This window comes from Rattus norvegicus, chromosome X (assembly GCF_021556685.1).
Source record: "Rattus norvegicus strain SHRSP/BbbUtx chromosome X, alternate assembly SHRSP_T2T, whole genome shotgun sequence".
Classification (NCBI taxonomy): domain Eukaryota; kingdom Metazoa; phylum Chordata; class Mammalia; order Rodentia; family Muridae; genus Rattus; species Rattus norvegicus.
In genome coordinates this window covers 102,717,444-102,741,050 of record NC_141554.1, presented here as the reverse complement: position 1 = coordinate 102,741,050, position 23,607 = coordinate 102,717,444, and the positions used below count along the sequence as shown (strand labels likewise).

The following is a 23,607-nucleotide window of genomic DNA, read 5'->3' as shown; positions in this document are numbered from 1 at the left end:
TACTTTTCCAAGTTCTTCCCCACCTTTCTTCTCATCTGGATCCCCCTTTCTATCTCTCAATAGAAAATTGACAGCCATCTAAGGGATAAAAATAACATGAAATATAATAAGATAAAACAAAGCTAACACATTAGAATAGGACAAATCAAACAAACAGAAGGGAAAGAGCCCAAGAAAAGGCATATGAAACATAATAGATGTAGAAATTCACTCATTTGCCCATTCAGGAATCCCATAAAACTACAAAACTGAGAACTCAAAGGAATTGTTCTGTTCTGTTGGTCATTAACCGCTAGGCATGCAGCCTATCCCTTGTTTTCTCAGTGAGACCTCTTGGAGAAAACTAAATTTTCATTTACCAGTGGTTATTAATTGGATATAGCTTCTGAGTTAGGGATGGGGCATATATCCACTTTTTCTTTCAGCTCAAGGACCCCATCTTGTGCAGGTCCATGTAGGCTGTACACATGCTGCCTCTGTCTCTGTGAATTAATACATACAATAATCCTGTTGACATAGATTGTTTTGTTTCCTTATTGTCCCTAATCTACTCCAGCTTTTACATCCTTTCTATCTCCTCTTCAGTAGAGTTCCCCAGACTCTTAGGAAGGTAATTTGATAGAGATGTACCATTTAGAGTGTTTCAAGGTCTCTCCATCTCTGTATATTTCCTGTCACTGGGTCTTTGTATGTTTTTATCTGCTGCAGGAGAAACTTTCTGTAATGATGGCTGAGATGTGCACTGATCTTTAAATATAACAGAATATCACTGGGAGTCATTTCATTGCTGTGTTCTTAGTGTAGCTGGAGCGTTGGTTTTATCCAAGTTCCCTGTACTATGGAGTCTCATATTCTTGGTCACCAAGCAGTAGTGGATATGGGTTCCATCTTGATGAGAGGCTGTAAGTCAAATCTAATATTGGTTGGTTATTCACACAACCTTTGGGCCATCATTGCCCTAGCATATTTTCTAGGCAAGACACCGTTGTAGATCAAAACGTTTGTAGATAAATTTATATTTATTTTTTGTAGCATACAGATTACCTGCCTGTACCTAAGGGTCTAGTACATATTGGATAAGACTCTGTATAGGTAGCAACTTTACTGCTCCAAGTTCAATGTATTGTGTAGATGCTGTCTTCAGCAATAGGGCATTGCCATAAGTGTGTGGGAAAAAAAAACAATAGTCTTGGCAATAGCCTACATTGTTTATGGGTTCCCAAGGGAACCCTTTCACCAACTTAATAAGATGTAACCCATTACAAAGTATTGGAATCTGCATTTGGTGACAAGAGATGTCCAGGCGAAGTTCAGTCTCCATCATTATTTGGCTATTTCATTTAGATTGTCTTCATACACATAAATATTTTAGGAAGCTTCAACTATGTTAGGTTTTCTTACTACATCTTAAAAGGTTCTTAATTTTAGCTATCCTTCTCCTTATTCCCTTCCTCATTCCTTTGCCTTTCATTTCCCTACTTGGTTTTTCTAATTTGGTCCTCACATTCATCCAAACATACATCCATCTTTCCATCTATAACTACATATGTTATTCCTCTTATCTAACAATATCTATTTGTAACTCTAAAGCCCCTTCTCTATACGTACCTCATGAGGTTCTAAGGATTATACCTTGGTTATTATTAACTTAATGGATACAATCAACATATATGTGAATATGAAACTTTCTATGTCTGGGTTACCTCACTCAGGAATATTTTTTACTTTCTATTTACTCACATATTTCATGATTTCTTTTTAAAATTTTAACTACTGAAAAATTCTCTGTTGTGTAAATTTACCACATTTTCTTTATCCACTCATCTGTTGTGGAACAGCTATGTTATTTTCATTTTCTGACTATTATGAATAGAGAAGCAACAAAAATGCTTGAGAAACTGCCTCTGTGGTATTTGGGTCTATGCCCGGAAGTGGTATAGTTGAGTCTTGAGGTACATCCATTCTCATATCCCTGAGGGACTGCTACTGACTACAACACATGGGCAAATGACTTTTGATATAGAATCCAGAAACACATACTTAATAAAAGACAAAATCTTTGACAAATGGTTCTGCTCAAACTAGATACTTGAATCAACAAAAATCCAAATAAATCCATATATATTACCATACACATAACTCAATTCTAAGTGGATCAAAGACCTCAACATAAAACCAGATATACACTACATCTGATAGAAAATGGGGAATAACCTTAAAGTCAGTTGCACAAAAAAAGACATTTTAAACAAAACACCATCGTCACAGACAGGCAATAATATAAGCGGCTAATATATGGGACCTCAGAAAACTGAGAAGCTTCACCCAAAGCATATGCACCATTCAAACTAAACAGCAGGCTACAGAATAGAAAAATGTTTTTATCATCTATACATTGATAGAACGTTGATATCTAAATTTTATACAGAATGCAAGAAAGTACATAGCAAGAAAATAATTCAATTTTAAAATGTGATGCAAATCTAAACAGAGAATTCTAAGAAAATGAAAGTCAAATGGCTATATCCTTTTTAATCTAAGATGAACTTTAAATTTTCATGTCTATCAGGCTTTTGTATGCTTTATTTTGAACCATTTTCATTATGGCTTTCAAACTATATTGGATGATGATTCTAATCAATAAATCAATTAATCTTTATAATTTTTGTTGTTAAAATACATACATATATGATTGTGTTAAATACATATATTAAATTTCCCATTTATAAAATGTAAACCCTGTATATTCTTTCTTAGTTTCAACTTAGCATCCTATAAACAATAAAGAATATGTAAAATTATAACTGTGACTGCAAATTTGTCCATATTGCCTTGAGATTAACATGTTAATAATTTTGCAAATCTGTAATTATATTTAAAAAGCATGCCTGTTTTGCATCTGATGGATTATCCATTCAATAGTGAGGGTTCTTCATGTTTTTTCCCCTCTGCTTTACTGATGATAACAGTGTTCCATCTACATTACATGCTGTCTCTGCTGCTGCTACAGAACTCTGTCACAGGCCGAAAACACTCACAGACAATATATAAAAGTATGGCTGTATTCCAATAAAACTTCATTTACAAGAACTTATGGTTTGGCCTGGGGGCAGTAGCTGGCTGACATGGATAATGCCATAATCTGAAAGGACTTACCTAATACAATCTTGGCTCTCTTTACTTTCCTAAAGCAGAATGAGGTTGATTATCCTGCCCTGTAAGTAGATGGCAGCCTACACAATGTCTAAGCATTTCACAGGCATTGCATTCGTCAAATCATCTGAGAGGAAAGCAACCTATTTTATAAAGGTATTGACTCATGCACAAAGAAAAAGAAAATGGCCACAGAGCTGAACACCGAGCTAGTATAAAAGGCAAAATTGTAAACACTATCCACTCAAAGTGAGACTGAACTCTGACACCTTTGTTCAGGCAGATGAACTGTGACAAATATTTCTTCTTAGGGCCCTGGAAGAGCACTTTACAGGAGTACTGTCTGACATTGTTATCTGGTGCTGATAACATGCAGAAACACTAATAAAGAAAAAAAGAGTTTTTGCCCTCCTCTTTTCTTCTCCCTTTACTGATTTAATTTAATAATTATTAGCTTTCTCTTATTTACATTACTACATGGGCAAAAAAAGGGAGTAAAATCGAATAAATATATTGATTTAATTGTCATTGGATTTAATTTTCAGTTTTTCTTCCTTGGAAAATATTTAAATTGTTCCAAACTTTCTTTGGAAATATGCATATGCAAAAGTTCATTTTCCAGAGTCACATACACACACACACACACACACACACACACACACACACACACACACACAAAGGCACATTACAGAACCACAAGCAGAACCGCATCCTGAAAAGATTTGTCCAAGCAAAGTTCAAAGTAAACTTGATGCTAGAGTTATGAAATGGAATGGATACCAAAAATGTCATGCTCTTTGTCATTAAGAAGAAAAGGTCAAGCCTATTTGATCAGTTATTTTCAGAAACAAAGGTGATTTTAGAAAAGCATTTTCCCCTTTCTCTGATTCTTCTCACAAAGAACCGAATGATTTTGTTCCTATTTCTGACTGCGGGTTTTCAAAGGAGTTGTTTATCAGGATGCCACTCTGAACAGGATTTGAAGGAAAGTTGGAGAGTATATTAATTATAGAGTGCCATGGTTGCCTCAATGTCCATGTTAGTAAGTGTTGCATCACTGATGTGGGATGGCATCTCTGCCATGTAGAGTACTTTTAAAAGTGCAAATGTATGAGCAGAAATTTCTCACTTCAAAGAGAAACAGAACTGTTTTGAAAGACAGCCTTTGAATGCAATCTTATTCAAAAGGAAGCCTATTTAGAGAAAATGGAATCCAAAAATGTCAACACCTGTATTCTTCCTGAGAATATGCCTTCTTTTGACAACAGCACTGAGAAGCTAAGAGTACTTTGAAAAACAAACATGGCCCATTTTATTTGGTTATAGAAAAAGTAGTTAGAGATTTTATGGTGCCCCCATGCTTACAATATATTTTCATTAAAAAGCAACATATTACACAAATTTGATATGGGCAATTGTCTAACACCACACAGCATATATTGGAAGATTAAACTTCATTTCAGAAAACAAGTCATAAAACGTGTGTGCATCTGAATGTTTTTCCAGTGTATCTACTCCAACCTGAAAGAATGATTTCTTTGCTCAAATTTTGATCAATTTGAAAAGGTGGAATGAAATAGGGAGAATTACGTTGTAACATTACATAACAGAATTGTGCTTTTCTACTTTTACAGAAGATTGTTGTAAATACCCTTTGATCTACAAGAAAATTGTCTTCCTCATTGGCAACTCAAGATATATTGAATGTGACTGAGGTTTTTCATAATAGTTTGGATGAAAACATTATGGACAACAAAGCTCACATCATTTTAGATGGGATAAAGATAGATTCAGTTGCCACCATTAGTTAAACATGTGTACTGTAGAAATCCCACTGTTTGTCTGCCAGGGATTTCTAGTAACATGCTTTAATTATTCACAAAGCTTTGTTTCGGGAGTTTATAGCAATAAGGCATACTGAGACAAAAATAATTGTGTAAACACCTAAAGAAAAAGGGGACATAAAATTGGGAGGGAGATATATTAGAACTTTCTGAAAGGAGCTGGAAGGATACAGACACTGGGGTGGGGTGGAAGTAAATAGAATCCTAATATGTTGTATACATGTGTGAAATTTTCAAAGAGTACTTAAAATAGTTTTAATTATATTTAAAACACTTATAAAAGAAATTTTACTGACAATTCTCATTTAAAGATTTATTATTTATTTTCCTGAATAATATAACAATGATAACAAACCTTAATGTTATTATTTCAGTCATTTTTCTAGGTAATTCATATTCCTTCTAAACACCTCTTTTATCAAAACTCTGAACTAAAATTTAACACTGTCGATAATCGTATACACTAAATGGCTACATTATATAATTTACAACGAGTGCCACATACTCAGTACATTGTCTGAAACCCATTTTTCCTTTTTCTGAGTGTGAGATTCCCTGAGATATCAGGGGAGAGATTTGATGGTGACATCTCATTTAGGAGTGAGTATTGCAAGGTCTCTCACTCTCTCCATAATGTCTGGCTGCAAGTCTCTGTATTTGTTCCCATCTGCTGCAAGACAAAACACTCTGCAACATTTTTATTTTTACAATTTAAACGGAAACACCATGAGTGACATTATATTTGTGAGAATACAATGACCTGTTAGGCGCTGAGGATGTCAATATTAAAACACTTGCCCAGCATGTGTATGACACTGACTGGAAAACAAACTTCAGCGAAACAAAGCAAGAAAAACAACAACAGCAAAAGTGTTAGTTAATTCCTTCCGTTGTATTATTCTACCTATAATTAAATCAATGCAAATCTCCAAACTAATTATAAATGTGTTTTTGCTCTGAGAATGTTTTGAAAATATTCATAGAAAAGAGTAATAGTTGCTTTTTCTGCTTGTGATCATTTGAGAGCTATCCTATTATATGTTTTCTTTTCCACTTTAGCTGACCTTCTGCATTTTGTGAATGTGACATACAAAGCATATTTGACTCACAGAGACAGAAGCAGGAATCATTGAGTCTATAATGGTCTGTGTTAGGTCCTCTACATATATGTTCTGGTTATTTATCTTGGAGGTTTTGTGGGATTCACAATAGTGGAAGTTGGGGTATCTCTGGCTCTTTTGCCTCTGCTGGGACAATTTCTCTTCTATTGGGTTGCCTCCTCCCACCTTGATGTGAGGGTTACTGCCTTGCCTTTTTTGCAGTTTATTTCGCCATGCTCAGTTGACATTCCTGGAAACGAATACAGATGAACAGGGGACTGATGAGAGAGAGGAGGTGGGAAGGAATGGGAAAAGTGGAGGAAAAGGAGGCTGCAGCCAGAATACCCTGTCTGAGAGAAAAATAAATACTAAGATAAAAGAGAAAGCATATATGAAATAGTTTGTAAGTCTCTTTATTCCACGAACTCAAATAAATCCTTCTGAATGTCTCCATCTTTTAGATAAATGCAATAAAGAGAAGGAAGAAGGGTTACCCTAGACAAGAGTTTTATTTATCTATTAACATCATACATATGTTAGTCAATACTGAGATAAGAAAATTGTATACACAGACCACTAACATTTTCAAGACAGGGGATAAGATTATACTTAGAAGTAGACAAACTGAGGTGGAAGGAAGTCCATATTTCTGGTAATACCATGCACTTTAGATACATTGTGCAGAGGTCCTTGAACTGGACTTTACCTGAATGATTCACACCTGAAGATTAACTTCCATGGTAACAGAAGGCACAATACAAACTTCGAAAGGAGGAAAACAACCAACAGCTATGGTGCCTATGAACCACATAAAGGACCAGAGTGTTTTGATAACCCTGAAAGTGCAGTAATGGCCCTCATACCTTAGTTTAGGGCACACATATCCAACAGATCTCTAATTGTCTTTAAACAACAAAGGGAAAACATACCTGGTACTGGAAACCTAGTCCATACAGAGGTAGTGAAGTCAAGGATCCTAGAGGCAAACCTACAACCAACACATTACTAAATCAGGTAATTCTTAACTAAATTCTAAATGTTTTTCTTTAAACACATGGATAAATGCCATTCTTGTGCCTCATCAAAGAAAATTCATTTTGCAGTAGTTGGTGACCATTACGGGATACCACAGTCAAACAAAATGAAGAATTGTGGAGCCCAGTTCAAGTGGATACAAAAGAAGTCCTGCACCTGGGGTACCAATAACATTATGGAGGAAAGGCTGAAAGATAAGAGAATCAAGGATGTGTTTGTGCATATGTGTGTGTGTGTGTGTGTGTGTTGTGTGTGTGTGTGTGAGTGCATGTGTGTGTGTGCGTGTGTGTGACTGTGTCTCTGATAATTTCTCGCCAACATGACTGCTTAAATATGAACTGAATTGCAAAAATAGACATGCTAAATTGGCATGCCAAGGTGGAAATGAGGCCTTCTCCTTAGACAATGAAATAAAAGAAACTAAGGATGATTAGATAGGGAGAAATAATCTTTCCCCAAGGACGAGCACACTTACAAACTCTCCAATATGAAATGCCGAGCCCTGTAAACTGGCATACAATGAGCATTATATAGACAGAGCGGGTTGTTTTTTAGGTTGCATGTACATATAAATTATACATATATATATATATGCACATGTGAATGTAACAAAAACTAATGCAAAAAGAAGTCATTAATTCAAAGGGAAAGGAAAGATATACAGGAGGGGTTAGAGAGAGAGAAGAAAAGGAGAAAATATAGTCATATTATAATATCAAAAATAAAGTAATTAATAGAAAAAAAAGAGAAGCCAAATAAAAAGATTTAGGAAAAAACTTGAGGATCTAAATAAGACGTAATGTTAAGGTTTTAGATACACTGAAAATGATCATATTAGCATTATCTTGACTCTAAGAAATATATGAAATCTGACAATTGTGTATATATGAGACAAACAAGAAATTTAGTAGAAACTCAGCTAGACTGCAGTATTGAAAATTATTCTTGATACTTTGGAAACATGTGTTTCTGTGGTTGGTGCTGGAGACTGAAAACAAAATTGTATACTTGCTGAGCCACGAACACAACCTTGCTTTTCCTTCTTTCATTCCTTTGTTCCTTCCTTCCTTCCTTTCTTCCTTCCTTCCTCCCTTCTATCTATCTTTCTTTCTTTATTTCCTCTCTCTCTCTCTGTCTGTCTCTCTCTCTCTCGTGTGTGTGTGTGTGTGTGTGTGTGTGTGTGTGTTTGTGTATGAGTGTGCTTGTGTGTGTATGGAAGGGGGTGTAGAGTTGCCTTCCCTGTGCCTTTCCTATAACAAGTATTACAATCCTATAGGATCAGACCTGAATGCAAGCACTTGTAAGTCAGTGAATGTATATGCAGAAGACTTAGAAAGAAGGTAATGAATATTCTGGGCAGTAAAGTGTCTAATAGAGAATAGTGGACTAATGCATAAAATCTGGAGCATCAAGGACAAGAAGCAAGATTCTTGAACTTGACTAAGGCTATCTCTTTCAAATCTGACCTCCAACATCTTTACACATGCACAAACACATTAACATAAATACCTTACAGAAATTCTGGAGTTCTAAAAATCTTTGAGTCATGAATAAAACAAAGTATAAACACCCATAAAACTTATGCATCTTAAATATAAACTATCCTTTATTTTAGGTTCACATGGGGAAATGAGGCTTCTAAAATTTAACAGTTGATCTGCTCACACATGTTGAGATTGTTCCTTATCATAAGACACAATATTGAGGAGTTATAGAGATGTCTCAACAGTTAAGACTCTTCCAAAGAACCTGAATTTCCAGTATGGGTATATTGGGTAGCTTACAATTGCCTATAACTCCAGCTTCTCTTTTACCTTTTTCAGACATTGCCCTAATGTCCATATATCCCCATACAGATACATACACATAATTAAACATAAACTTAAAATTTAAAAACCTATAACTTTGAAAGCTCATAAATATTAGGAACTCTATACTTGTGCATTCTCTGTTTGCACAAAACCATTACTAATCTTTCTTTCCTGAAGGACTCTAGGTTTTTCTTACATTTAAGAAGTCTACAAATTGTATGTATCATCACTTTTCTATCCATTTACTTTCTTTTCAATTTCTCAGAGAAATAACTTTTCTTTACTTTTGAAGTGTTTTAGCCATCAAAGTAATGACTAAGAAAACATAAGGATGTGCATGTGCTCCCACTCCTTCTTAAAAGGGGAAAAATATCCATAGGAGGGGATATTAAAGCAAAGTTTAGAGCAGCGACTGAAGTAATAGCCATTCAGAACCTGCCCCACATGTGGCCTATATATATACAGCCACCAAACTAGATAAGATTGATGAAGCTAAAAAAAATGCATGCTGAAAGGAACCAGATATAGATCTCTCCTGAGAGACACATCCAGAGCATGTCCAATACAGAGGTCAATGCTAGCAGCAAACCACTGAACTGAGAATATGACCCCATAAGGGGAATTAGAGGAAGGATTGAAAGAGCTGAAGGGGCTTGCTACCCCATAAGGACAACAGTGCCAACCAACCAGAGCTTCCAGGGACTAAACCACTACCCAAAGACTATACATGGACTGACCCAGGGCTCCAAATGCATATGTAGCAGAGAATAGCCTTGTTGGGGCACCAGTGGAAGGGAAAGCCCTTGGTCCTGCCAAGGTTGGACCCCATGTGCAGGGGAATATGTTGGGGGGCAATAAGGTGGATGGATGGGAAGAATACACGTATGGGGAGGGGGAGGGAATGGAAGGGCATATGGACAGGAAACCAGGAAAGGAAATAACATTTGAAATGTAGTTAAATAAATATATCTAATTAAAAAAGATAAAACCCTGTGTTAGAGCAACATTAGTGAATATGAATATAAACTAAAAATCACATCATTTAGACACATTGGTATATTCCTTTAATCCCAGGACTTTGGAGGGAGAGGCAGGAGGTATCTCTATGAGATTAAGATCACCCTAGAACATAGTGAATTCCAGGCCACCTAGACGTATATAATAAGACACTGTCTCAAAAATAAAAGAAAATCAAGAAATCAATTTTTAAGTTGTGTATGATTTGTGAGATCATAATTGTCGAATCTCTGTAGCATAACATATCTTTTCCCCTTTAAAGTATAAAACTAATCTGTACAATTCAATATAGAGAAAATTTCTATTACAGTTTGCTTTCTATTGATTTAAAAAAATATCATGACCAAAAGCAACTTGAGGAGAAAAGAGTTTATTTGGCTTACATACTCTAATAACAGTCTGTCGTTGAGAGAAATCAGGCCAGGAACTCAAACATTAATAGAAGCAGAGATTGTGGAGGAAATGTGTCAACTGCCTTGTCTCCGTGGCTTGCTTAGTGTACTTTTTTTAAAAACATCCAGGACCACCTATTCATGGGTGACACCACCCAGAGTGGGATGGTACTTTCACATCAATCATTAATTAGTGTACCACACAGACTTGTTTACAGGCCAATCTGGTAGAGGCATTTTTGCAATTGAGATTCCCAACTCCAAAATGACAATAGTTTACATCAAGTTGACAAAAGACTAGCAAACACAGTGTAAAATTATTTACAATTTTTGTATTTCATCATCAAGGAAAGAATTGCATTAGCACAATTTTAGTCTCAATTAATGATGTTAGAAACTACTCTCAGGATAGCTACAATGTAACTGACATTGGCTTCTATTCAAAGAATAGCCAATAATGATAAATTTATGTACAGCCATCTTTCCCCAGAATGCCAAAGAGCTTTTCAATGAAAAAAAAAAAAAGAATGGCCGATGTTCATGACAATATGATAAGGTATTTTGGCATCCCTGGAGTATAACTTTGGCTGATATACAGGTGTCAGAACAACACATCTTTATGGCTTGTGCTAATGGAAGGAACATGATGAATGCCCTTGAGCAGTGTAAGGAGGAGAAGCAGCAACAGAGCCTAGGGACAGATGGTGCTGATTTATTACTTGGAAATGTCAGAGGGTAAGTGTTTTCTGCATATTGAGTTAGAAGTAATGCAGAGGTAATGCTTCAGATTATTGTGTAGGGCTTGATATTTTGGATACTGAATCTGAATCAAAATCATCTCATCTCTTAAGCAGGCTTAAAGACAAAAGACACGGCCAGATTTGAAAAGGCCTGGAATATTTTGGGATATGCTGAAACAATGCACTGCCTGAATCTATGGCACTGGGAAATGTATGAAATGATTATAAGCATGCTTTCATTGTTTTAATTTTCTGTGCTGATTTAAGAGTGAATCAGTCTTATAGCTGAAATTAGTTGTAACCAAAACAACTACAATATATATTGCACATATATTGTATGTATTTTGTATATGTATGCATAATGTATATATATATAATTTGATTATAATGCATACTTGCTATTATAATCAAATTAAGATCTTTCAATGAAATGTAATTATCAAAATATGTTGAAAAGGGAATTCTATTTACTGTATAAAAATGTCAGAAGAGAGAATGCATTTAATTCTGGAAGAGAACACTACAGCTAGAATACCCCCAATTCCTGCATATTACCTTGGATTTGACTTTAAGCATCAGTTTTGTGAGCTATGAGTTTGCTCTCATGGAAATAACTATCACTGGGTTCTTTAAACTTTTCTGTTACTATAATATTTTGACAGTTGGGGTTTAAAATTGTTTAATAGATTATCAAGCCATATTATGTTATAAAGAACTCAAAATTAACATGACTTCATGGCAATTGCCTCTTATTTCATGTCACCTTGGGTCAGTTATCTGAGATGCATGGAATTTGTGCATCACTATTTTTAATTATATTTTAAATCAACATTTCCTATTGTCAAGCCCTGAACTATTAGTTTTGTTTCATAAGGTTCTAATTATTTGTTTTAATTAAATTATTTCATTAAAGTAGAAAAAGGAAAAGACAGATCATTATAAAACATTTCAAATTGCAAAGTTTCTGTTTTTTCCTTTTTTTCTTTTTTGTATATGTCTATGCATTTATTTATACTAAGTGAACATATGTAAATACTGTGTGGAATATTTATAAAGAACTTTAATCTTAGGATACAATGTTATCTTTAGAAATTATCTTCTAGCATATATATATGTATATATATTCAAATACTTATATATGTATATATATATATATGTATGCACATGTAAATACACGTGTATGTTCATACATATACATATATATACATATATGGCATAGCTGCACAGCACTTCATAATTTTATACTTGGTTTGAAAATGTTTTTAGGTTGTCACAAATAAAACTCAGATTAAGAAAATTTGTATTAGTAGTTTCTGGAGACAATGAGCCTTTACTCCTACTATTCAGGAGGCAAGTTGATCTCGGTGAATTTGAGCTCAGCCTGTTGTACAGAGAAAATTCCAGAACAGCCAGAACTATAAAAGAAACCTTGTCTCAAAAAAAGCCCTATAAAGAAGTAATATAGTTATTATCACTGACTAATAATACCTCATTTCACTGAACTTAGTAATTAGATTAGAGGACAAAAATATGTACCTTTTTCCTATTATTTATTTATTCATTTATTTTTACACTCCAGACTTTATTCCCATCCCAATCCGCCCTCTAACTCTTCCATATTCCGTACCTCTTCCCTGCCCTCCCCTGTCTCCATGCGGATGTCTCCACCCCTCTCATATCACCAGACCTCTAATCTCCCTGGGGCCTCCAGTCTCTTGGGGGTTAGGTGCATCTTCTCTGACCGAATCCAGACACGGGAGTCCTCTGCTGTATATGTGTTGGGGGCCTCATCTCAGCTGGTGTATGCTGCCGGGTTGGTGATCCAGTGTCTGAGAGATCTGGGGGTCCTGGTTAATTGAGACTGCTGGTCCTCCTACATGGTTGCCCTCCTCCTCAGCTTCTTCCAACGTTCCCATAATTCAACCAGAGAGGTCAGCAGCTTCTAGTCATTGGTTGGATGCACATATCTACATCTGACTCTTTCAGCTGCTTGTTCAGTCTTTTGAAGAGGATTCATGGTAGGTCCCTTTTTTGGGAATGCCCCACAGCTTCAGTAATGGTGTCAGATTTTGGGGCCTCCCCTTGAGGTGGATCCCACTTTGGGCCTGTAGCTAGACCTTCTTTTCCTCAGGCTCTTCTCCATTTCCATCCCTGCAGTTCTTTCTAACAAGAACAATTATGAGTCAGAGTTTTTACTGTAAGATGGCAGCCTCATGCCGCAGTTGATGCCCAGACATTCTGCTGGAGGTGGGCTCAACATACCCTCTACTCACTGTAGGGCCTTTCATCTACTCCCCCAACTGCTTTGAGTCCTGAGTCTCTCACTTCCCAGGTCTCTGGTACATTCTGGAGGGTCCGCACAACCTCTTTCCTCCCAAGGCCTCCAGTTTCCAATCTTTGTCCTTGTCCTCAGGGATTCAGTCCTTTTACCCCAACTCAATACCAGATTATGTTCCCCTCTCCCCCAAACACTGTCCCCTGCACTTCTCATGTCCTTGCCTCCACCCTTGTGGTTGCTTTCTTCTTTCTCTGAAGTGATCCTTCTCTGTGTCTACCTTTTTGAGTTTTGTGGACTGTATCTTAGGTATTCTATAATTTTTCTTTGTTTCCTTTTTTTCTTCTTAGCAAATATCCAGTTATTTGCGAGAACATTCTGTGCATGTCCTTTTGTGTCTGAGTCACCTCACTCAAGATAATATTTTCTAATTCCATCCATTTGCCTGCAAAACTCAGGTTGTCCTCACTGGTAATAGCTAGTTAATATGCCACTGTGTAAATGAACCACATTTTCTGTATCCATTCTTCTGTTCTGGGACATCTGGTTTGTTTCCTGCTTCTAATTATCACAAATAAGGCTGCTATGAACATAATGGAATAGGTGGCCCAGTGGCATGGTATAGCATCTTTTGGGTATATTCCCAAGAGTGGTATTGCTGGGTCTTGAGGTAGATCTATTTCCAATTTTCTGAGGTACCTCCAGATTGATTTCCAATGTGTTTGTACCAGTTTGTAATCCCACCAGCAATGGAGAAATGTTCCCCTTTTTTCACATATTCACCAACATGTGTTGTCACCTGAGGTTTTAATCTTTGCCATTCTGATTGGTGTGAGGTGGAATCTCAGGGTCATTTTGATTTGCATTTCTCTGATGTCTAAGGACTTTGAACGCTTCTTTAGCTCCTTATGATCCTTTCAAGATTCCTCTGTTATTAATTCTCAGTTTTGTTATATACCCCAATTTTTGATAGAGTTGTTTGGTTTTTTTGGTGGTTAACTTCTTGAGTTCTTTGTATATTTTGGATATTATCCCTCTATCAGATTTGGGGTTAGTGAATTTTTTTTCTCAATCTGTAGGTTGCAGATTTGTCTTATTACTCTGTCCTTTGCCTTACAGGAATCATTCTAGTTTCTTGAGATCCCATTTATCAATTTTGGATCTTAGAGCCATTAGAGTTCATTTTAGAAAATTTCTGTATCTATGAGTCCAAATTTCTTTCCCACTTTCTCTTCTATTAGATTGAGTATATCTGGTTTTATGTTGAGGTCCGTGATCCACTTTGTCTTGAGCTTTATGTATGGAGGACAAATATGAGTCTATTTTCAGTTTTCTACACACAAACAGCCAGTTAGACCAGCACCATTTATTGAAGATGCTTTCTTTTGTCCATTGTATATTTTTGCCTTCTTTGTCGAAGGTCAAGTGTGTGGTTTCATTTCTGGGTCTTGAGTTTTTTTTTTTTTTTTAATTTTTTTTATTAACTTGAGTATTTCTTTTTTTTTTTATTAACTTGAGTATTTCTTATATACATTTCGAGTGTTATTCCCTTTCCCGGTTTCCGGGCAAACATCCCCCTCCCCCCTCCCCTTCCTTATGGGTGTTCCCCTCCCAACCCTCCCCCCATTGCCGCCCTCTCCCCATAGACTAGTTCACTGGGGGTTCAGTCTTAGCAGGACCCAGGGCTTCCCCTTCCACTGGTGCTCTTACTAGGATATTCATTGCTACCTATGGGGTCAGAGTCCAGGGTCAGTCCATGTATAGTCTTTAGGTAGTGGCTTAGTCTCTGGAAGCTCTGGTTGCTTGGCATTGTTGTACTTTTGGGGTCTCGAGCCCCTTCAAGCTCTTCCAGTTCTTTCTCTGATTCCTTCAATAGGGGACCTATTCTCAGTTCAGTGGTTTGCTGCTGGCATTCATATAAAAGAGACACGTGCTCCACTATGTTCATCGCAGCCTTATTTATAATAGCCAGAAACTGGAAAGAACCCAGATGCCCTTCAATAGAGGAATGGATACAGAAAATGTGGTACATCTACACAATGGAATATTACTCAGCTATCAAAAACAACGAGTTTATGAAATTCGTAGGCAAATGGTTGGAACTGGAAAATATCATCCTGAGTGAGCTAACCCAATCACAGAAAGACATACATGGTATGCACTCATTGATAAGTGGCTATTAGCCCAAATGCTTGAATTACCCTAGATCCCTAGAACAAACGAAACTCAAGACGGATGATCAAAATGTGAATGCTTCACTCCTTCTTTAAATGAGGAAAAAGAATACCCTTGGCAGGGAAGGGAGAGGCAAAGATTAAAACAGAGACTGAAGGAACACCCATTCAGAGCCTGCCCCACATGTGGCCCATACATATACAGCCACCCAATTAGACAAGATGGATGAAGCAAAGAAGTGCAGACCGACAGGAGCCGGATGTAGATCGCTCCTGAGAGACACAGACAGAATACAGCAAATACAGAGGCGAATGCCAGCAGGGTCTTGAGTTTTATTGAATAGATCAACATGTCTGTTTCTGTACCAATATCATGCAGTTTTTAATCACTATTGCTCTGTAGTTGAGCTTGAAGTGAGGAATGGTGATTATCCCAGCCATTCTTTTATTGTTAGGAATTGGTTTGGTTGTTTTTGTCTTGGTTTGTTTTGTTTTGTTTGTATTTCCAGATAAATTTGAGAATTGCACTTTCTTTGAAGAACTGTGTTGGGATTTTGATGGAGATTACAATGAATCCGTAGATTGCCTTTGGTAGGATGGCCACTTTTAGTATATTAATTCTGCCAACCCATGAGCGTGAGAGATCTATCCATTTTCTGAGATCTTCTTCAATTTCTTTCTTGAAAGACTTAAAGTTATTGTCATACAGTCTTTTACTTGCTTGGTTAGAGTTACCCCAAGATATATTATAAATCTGTGGCTATTGTGAAGGGAGTTGTTTCTCTCATTTCTTTCTCAGCCTGTTTATGATTTGTATAAAAGAAGGCTAATGATTTATTTGAGTTAATTTTATAGCCAGCCACTTTGATAAAGTTGGTTACCAACTGGAGAAGTTGTCTGGTAGAATTTTGGGATTGCTTATGTATGCATCATCTGCAAATAGTAATACCTTTATTTCTTCTTTGCCAGTTTGTTATCACATTGATCTCCTTTTGTTATCTTATTGTTCTAGCCAGCATTTAAAGTACTAATTGAATAGATATGGGGAGAGTGGGCATCCTTGCCTTGTCCCCAATTTTAATGGGATTTAATCAAGTATCTCTCAATTTAATTTGATTTTGACTGTTGGTTTGCAGTAAATTAATTTTATTATGTTTAGGTATAGCCCTTGCCTTGAATTCCACATCTCTCCAATACTTTTAACATGAAAGGGTGTTGTATTTTGTCAAAGAATTTTTCAGCATCTAATAAGATGACCATGTGATTTTTTCTTTGACTTTGTTTATGTAGTGGATTATATTAATGGGTTTTCATATATTGACTATCCCCGCAACCCTAAGATGAAGCCTATTAAAACATTCTTTACTCTGTACCACATTGCTTCATTTAATGCATGATAGGCAATTTGTATGATCATTCATATCCACAATTCAAAAATCACACGACTAACATTTTAATCACTGAGAGAAAAGGAATGATCATACTATAAGCTGTACAGAAAACAGAGATATTCAATCAACCTTCATTGAATTCAAAATAATTAGATGGTATTGTATTCTTTAGAAGTTTAAACATCAGAACAATGGTAGGATTTGCTAAGTGGCTATTATATATTGGCATCTGTAATATATTCTCAGATTTTGGTGCTTTGTCTATCTACTTCGAAGAAGTCCTAATTCATTTTCTAAGTTCAAATTGCTAAATTTTATGATTGTGTCAGAAAAATAAAGTATTATGACCCATACAAATAAATAAAGAAGAAATGCTTAGGATTCAATATTATAGCATGGAAAATGAGACAAAATGTGACCATCCAGCATGACAGTCTGAGGCAGACTAGTGGGGGAGCTGAAAAGGAAAGATCAAAGACACTGCCTTAGGGCCACAGAGCTACTCACTGGTCAACAAATTTAGGACATTCTTGAAACTAACTAAGATCTAACCCACATTTACCTTACAGAAATTAGATAAGAATCAATTGCAATATCAGAATCCAAAAGACAATATTGAAAAAGTAGATGATGAGTCTCATTTTCCAAGGGCTTCTATAGTTGAAGTTTTGTGTGTTTTGGGTGTTTGATTGCTTGTTTATTTTGCTCTGGATATGTAATTCTGAAACTATTGTGTTTTTTTATTTCACTTTTTTATATTATTCACTTTACACCCCACTCACTCACTGCCCCTTCATGTCACCCTCTCCCACAATCCTCCCATCCTCCCTCCCCTTCTCCTCTGAGTAGGTTGGGGACCCCATGGATATCCCCCCAGCTTGGCACTTCACATCTCTGTGAGTTGCTTTCTCATAGACTGAAGTCAGACAAGACAGCCAAGCTAGCAGAACATATCTCAAATACAGCTGTTGGGATAGCCCCTGCTCCAGCTGAAGCCATTTTTTAACATAGTTTTCGCCAGTCTCAAAATTCCACAAGGACTACCAAATCCCTCTTGCATTTCTGCTTGTGACATAAAATAAAATACATCCAGTCAGACCTATTCTGCTTTAAAATTATATTATAAAGCAGATGTTTCTTTCATTAATTAATATTTCTTGTCCTGATTTTGGTCATGATAAAAGAAAATGTAGCTTTTCATCTAGGTTTATGTTAGGAATCCTCACTAAGGAAAATGCAAGTTATTACCACAACATGTTAAATAATTAGCTAATTATTTAATCATATATTTATGGATAGATATATTCTCAAAGTTAATGATTTATTTCATTAAAATTATTTTCACTTAATTGAGTGGTTATCTGGCATACTTACTGAGCCTAACTCAGAATAAGTTTCAAAAAGTAAAAAAAAATAAAATAAAATAATATGTGGCTTTTTATGACTATAAAAGTAGTCCACACTTATTGTAGGTAATTTAGAAAATGAGAAAATGTACAAAAGAGTGGTGTAAAACTACCCATAATTTCACCATTTAGAGATGAAGATTTTTAATACTCTTCCGTGATTTAAGAATGTTCTTTTCTCAATACACATAAGCACATGGAAGCTATACCTTGTGAATTACAGAGCAATAACAAAGAACAATGGCTTCAAGTTCTCACAAAGCTCATATTTTGCAATTATGACAGATATCTGAAAAGATGTTGTACCATTGCCTATTCTGTGTGTGATGGGGTAGACATATTCATATGTATGTTCTCAGTGATTCAGTTACAATGGCTGGCCAGTGAAAAAGGATACAGGAATTTCCATAACCCACCACTATAGTTACAAACATCTGCCACCATATTCAATAATGGATGCTAGGGACCCAACCTCAGGTCTGCAAACTTGTATTGTAAACACTTTATCGATGGAGGTATTTTTAATATTTTTAATTTACAAAATATAGATCTTAAAATTAAATGGTCATAGTTAAGAGTATTCTATTTCTTCTTATTTATTTATTTATATATATATTTATTTATTTGTATGTGAGAGATTTATGCTTATGTGTATTTGTAGACAACTATGTGTATGCCTGTATACAGACACACCCACACACAAACACACAGACACAGAGACACACACACACATACACACAAACACACACGTACAGGCACACACATGGTTGGCCATGTAAGAGATGATGTCATGTTTTCCCCACCCCTGAAACAAGGGCATGGACCACCATGAGTGTCAATGATTCCTGTGGTAGTGTGGGATTAAGGCTTGTTTATATAATAATGCAATATATTTTCCTGTTTCTCCTTTGAGGAATGTCCACTCTGCCAAGGTTATGACTCCATGATAGTCCAAGACAGCACATGTCTGGGAAGCAAGGGTATAGCTAAAATCTTAGCAAAATAGCAAGGTCTGAGACCTTTGGGACAGCTCTTAAGACTGTGGGAAACAACTCTGAAAGCATGAGTTCAATAATTTATAATTTATCAACTGTGTAAAATATAAAGATGAATTCTTTATATAAAGAATTATATAAAGGGCATCAAAGACTTAAAAAACAGAGACAGGTGTGCTGTGAACCCCCTTGTCATAAAAATACAAAGGTAGGCAGATTTGTGAGTTCATGGTCAGACTGGGACAGAACAAGTTGGGCCATGGCACGGAGGAACTAGTAATCCCATTACAGGATCCCACCCAGCTAACTCATCTTCTGTGCTTACAAAGGTAGACAATTAGCTGAATTCATTTACAATGTTTAAAAAAAAGTGTGCTCTCTGTGTCTGTGAAGTTGCTGGGATAATCAAAATGGGACCTGGAGTAAATGACTGAGTTGAAGTATAAATAAAAGAATGGGCCTTGGTCTGTGGGAGCTCAACTATCTGAGGAAGCGGTGGGAATATCTCCAGAAAAGCTGTGTTGAACAGAAACCAGGCCTTTAGCTTGGACCCATGATTTGACTCTGAGTCATTCTTTCATGGCTCCCAGACACCCCTTCCTCAGAACTCCTATGCAACCCTAAGCTTGTCTTTGTCAATATTGGGGGAAACTTAATTAGAGCTAGAGTTAAAGGCATTTGAGTGATGCTCAGCTTGGTACGTGAGTCCTGTGATCCAAAATCCAGTCATCATGATTGAGCAGTGAACACTCTTAAATTATGAAGTATAGCTCTGACTCTTGTATGGTATATGCTTGTAGGGCATGGGATAAGGGTTTGTTTATTTGTTATGTTTATTTTTAACTGTAAAAATCACATGATTGCCACTGATAAGTAGACATCAATAATTTATAATTTATGAACTATGTAAAATATAAGGATGCAATAAGAATTATATAAGGAGCATCAGAGACTAAAAGAACAGAGACAGTTGTGCTGTGAGCCCCCTTGTCAGAAAAATACAAAGGTAGGCAGATTTGTGAGTTCATGGTCAGACTTGGACAGGGCAAGTTGGGCTGTGGTATTATATGTTATTTGGGACTATTGTAAAGGATGTCAGTTCCCTAATTTCTTTCATAACCTGTTTATCCTTTGAGTACAAGAAGGCTAGTGATTTTTCTGAGTTAAATTTATACACAGCCACTTTGCTGAATTTAGTTATCAAGCTTAGTTGTTCTCTGGGGGAACTTTCAGGGTCACTTAAGTATACTATCATATCATCTGCAAATAATGATATTTTGACTTCTTCCTTTACCATTTGTAACCCTTTGACCTCCTCTTGTTTTCAGATTGCTCTGGCTAGAATTTCAAGTGCTACATTGAACAAGTAGAGAGGGAGTGGGCAGCCTTGTTTAGCCCGATACACTCAAGTAAATAGAAGAAAAGGTAGGAAAGAACCTGAAACACATGGGCCCTGGGGAAATTTTCCTGAAACAAACACCAATGACTTATGGTCTAAGATCAAGTATCAACAAATGAGACCTCATAAAACTGCAAAGCTTCTGTAAGGCAAAAGACACTGTCATCAGGACAAAAAGACAACCAACAGATTGGGAAAAGATCTTTCTCAAGCCTACATCCGATAAAGGGCTAATATCCAAAATATACAAAGAACTCAAGAAGGTAGAGTCCAGCAAGCCAAATAACTCTATTTAAAAAATGAGGTACAGATCTAAACAAAGAACTCTCAGCTTAGGAATATTAAATGGCTGAGAAGCACCTAAAGAAATGTTCAACATACTTAGATATCAGGGCAATTCAAATCAAAACAACCCTGAGATTTGGAAACCTCACACCAGTCAGAATGGCTAAGATAAAAAACTCAGGTGACAGTAGATGATGGCAAGAATGTGGAGAAACAGGAGCACTTCTCCATTGTTGGTGAGATGGCAAGCTGGTACAACCACTCTTGAAATCAGTCTGGAGGTTCCTTAGAAAATTGGGCAGTGCACTACTTGAGGACCCAGCTGTACCTCTCCTGGCATGTACCCAAAAGATACTCCTATATAACAAAGACACATGCTCCAGTATGTTCATAGCAGCCTTTTTTATAATAGCCAGAAACTGGAAAGAACCTAGATGCCCTTCAACAGAGGAATGGATCCAGAAATTGTATCTACACAATGAAGTACTACTCGGCCATCAAAAATAATGACTTCATGAAATTCATAGGCAAATAGCATGAACTAGAAAATATCATCCTGAGGGAGGTAACCCAATCACAGAAAAACATACATGTTATATACTCATTGATAAGTAGATATTAGGCAAAAAGCTCAAATTACCCTAGATGCAATTCACAGACCACATGAAGCTCAAGAAGAAGCATGGCCAAAATGCGGATGCTTTACTCCTTAAAAAGTGGAACAAAAATATCCATAGGATAGGATATGTTGGCAAAGTTTAGCACAGAGACTGAATGAATGGTCATTCAGAGCCTGCCCCACATGTGGCCCATATATATATATATATATATATATATATATATATATATATATATATATATATATATATACACAGCCACCAAAACTAGGTAAGATTGATGAAGCTAAGAAGTTCTTGCTGACAGGAACCAGATATAGATCTCTCCTGAAAGACACAGTCAGAACATGTCAAATACAGAGGTGAATACTAGCAGCAAACCACTGAAATGAGAACAGGACCCCCACTGGAGGAACTAGAGAAAGGACTGGAAGAGCTGAAGGGTCTTGCAACCCCATAGGACCAACAATGCCAACGAACCAGAGCTTCCAGGGACTAAAAGACTAACCAAAGACTACACATATGGACCCATGGCTCCCACTGCATTTGTAGCAGAGGATGGCCCTGCTGGGCACCAATGGAAGTAGAAGCCCTTGGTTTTGCCAAGGTTGAACCTCCCAGTGTAGGGGATTGTTGGAGATGCTGTAAGAGAGGGGTGGATGGGGAGGGGAACACACATACAGAAGAAGGGGAGGGGAGTGGTGGGGAGGGGACTTTTGGACAGGAAAGAGGGAATGGGAATAAACTTTGAAATGTAAATAAAGAAATATCCAATAAAAAAAGAAATTTCTGTTTAGATCCATACCCTATTTTTCTTTTCTCACAATTTCCCATCCTCTTCTACTCCTAGTACCCCACCTACCTCTGCTCTCCCCCAAATCCACACTTTCTCTTATTCCTTCAGAAAAGAGCAAGCCTCTCAAGAGATATATACTAAGTATTGCATATAAATTTATAATAAGGTTAGGTACATCCTCTCATATTGAGACTGGAGGAGACAAACCATAGGAAATAAAGACTACCAAAAGCAAGTAAAGAAGGTCCGTGAAGCCCCTCTCCTGCTCCTAATGGTACTACAAGAATAGCAAGCTACACAACCATAATACATATGTAGATGATCTAGTACAGACCAATGTACAGTCTAAGATTGTAGGTTTATTCGAAGTGAGCCCCTGGTTAGTTCATCTAGAGTAGAGTTCTTGTGGTGTAATTAACCCCTCTGCCTCTTCAGGATTCCTGAATTACCTAATGTTTGGCTGTGGGTCTTTGCTTCTGATCCTAACAGTTGCTGGATATAGCCTCTCTGATGATATTTATGCTAGGTTCCATTCTATGAATATAATAGAGTACAATTAAGAATAATTTCATTGATAATTTTTTGCCAGGCATGTATAGTTCTATCCGAGGTCTCTGGCCTATCTAGAGTCTAGAATCAGGCCATCCAGGCAGTTTTTGACATATGTACCACATTTTTAAATTGTATTATTTGGCTTTTCAATACATAATTTCTTGAATTCTTTATGGATTCTGGATATTAGTCCTCTATTAGATATGGAATTGGTAAAATCTTTCCCTGTTCTGTCGGTTGTTACTTTGTCTGATTGATACTTATCCTTTGACTTATAGAAGCTTTAAATTTTATGAAATCTCATTCATTAATTATTGATGTTAGTGCCTGCACTATGATTGTCTTTTTAGAAAGTTGACTCATGTACCAATGCACTCACACTCAAGGTTATTCCTCACTTTCTCTTCTATAAAGTCCAGTGTGTTTGGTTTTATGTTGAGGTCTTTTAACCACTTGGACTTGAGACTTGTGCAGGGTGAAAATTATGGGTGATAAATATGGATTTATTTGCATTCTTCCACTTGGATATATCATTTAACCACCATAATTTCTCAAAGCTACTTTCTTTTTTGCCAGTATGAATCTCTGACTTCTTTATTAAAAGTCTGGTGTTCATGCATGTGAA

The 23,607-nt window shown here is 36.5% G+C and overlaps 1 pseudogene; it reads left to right on the top strand.

Annotated features, from left to right (window-relative positions):
• Window positions 1-10,995: 10,995 nt before the first annotated feature.
• Rpsa-ps23 (ribosomal protein SA, pseudogene 23) overlaps window positions 10,996-23,607 on the top strand; it is a 40,711-nt pseudogene continuing 28,099 nt past the window's right edge.